This window comes from Pteropus vampyrus, unplaced genomic scaffold (assembly GCF_000151845.1).
Source record: "Pteropus vampyrus isolate Shadow unplaced genomic scaffold, Pvam_2.0 Scaffold1000008628, whole genome shotgun sequence".
Lineage (NCBI taxonomy): Eukaryota > Metazoa > Chordata > Mammalia > Chiroptera > Pteropodidae > Pteropus > Pteropus vampyrus.
This window is the reverse complement of record NW_011923030.1, coordinates 140-1,380: the sequence shown is the minus strand read 5'-3', so window position 1 is coordinate 1,380 and position 1,241 is coordinate 140. Positions and strand designations below refer to the sequence as shown.

The following is a 1,241-nucleotide window of genomic DNA, read 5'->3' as shown; positions in this document are numbered from 1 at the left end:
ACATAACCTTTTAAATTTACCCACATATTTACCATTTCTTCCTCCTGTCCTCTAGTTCTGAGTTTCCATCTGATATCATTTCCCTTCACCCTCAAGAACTTACTATAGAAAACCTTGTAACGAAGGTCTGCTGACAAATAAGTTCAATCATCTTTGTTTCACCTTCATTTTTATGTATTTATTTTAATTAATTAATTAATAATTTTAGGCTAGGCAACCCTTGGTTGACCTCACAGATTGCAAGAACCTTGTCATCTTATAATCCCTTATTTATTTATTTGTTTGCTTGTTTGTTTGTTTTTTACTCCTACAGCACCTGGTCTTCCTAGGTGGTCTCCCATCCAAGTACTAACCAGGCCCAACCCTGCTTAGCTTCCAAGATCAGACGGGATTGGGCTTGTTCAGGGTGGCATGGCCGTAGTCTGTTTAACCCTCATTTTTAATGATATTTCTTAGATATGATTTCTAGGTTGACAGGTTTTTCCTTTTAGTACATTAAAGATGTGGTTGCATGGTTTTCTGGCCTCTACTGTTTCTTTTGTTGTGGTTACATTTCAAAACCACCTTTATTCTGTGTGAAGACCTAATACAATGCATTAAAGCAACTTAAGACAAGACATAGCCCCACTAAATCTATAGCTCAAACAAAATGTCAAGGAGGCATGCTCGCCCACCCGCCACCCTCACCCCAGCCTCCATTATTTCTGATTAGAAGTCAGTGTCCTACAATAGATGATTGGCTAAAGAAGCTGTGGTACATATATACAATGGAATATTATTCAGCTATAAGAAGAGATAAAATACTGCCATTTGCGACAACGTGGATAGACCTCGAGATAATCCTGCTAAGCAAAATAAGCCAGACAGAAAAAGTTGAAAATCACATGATATCATTTATATGTGGGATATAAACCTAAAAGCAACAAATGAACAGGACAAACAAACAGAGACTCATGAACACAGACAATAGACTAGTGGTTACCAGAGGGTAGCGGGGAGAGGGAAGGGGGAGGTAGATGGGGTAAAGGGGGTCAAATACGTGGTGACAGAAAGAAATCTAACTATGGGAGGCGAACACACAATGTAAATATATATATGCCTCACTGTTAAAATGTACAGATGAAATTTCTTGGATTTTGTTAACCAATGTCACCATGAAAAAATTAATTAATTAATTTTTAAAAAAGAAGAAGTCAGCCATCACTTACATTCTTGTTCCCCTCTCTTTTCCCTCTGGTTTT

General features: G+C 37.6%; 1 non-coding gene across 1 annotated transcript; it reads right to left on the bottom strand.

Annotated features, from left to right (window-relative positions):
- Positions 1-304: 304 nt before the first annotated feature.
- Positions 305-423, bottom strand: LOC111735794. The gene has a single exon (XR_002778976.1). It is a non-coding gene; the product is annotated as a 5S ribosomal RNA (ribosomal RNA).
- Between the last annotated feature and the right edge of the window lie 818 nt (positions 424-1,241).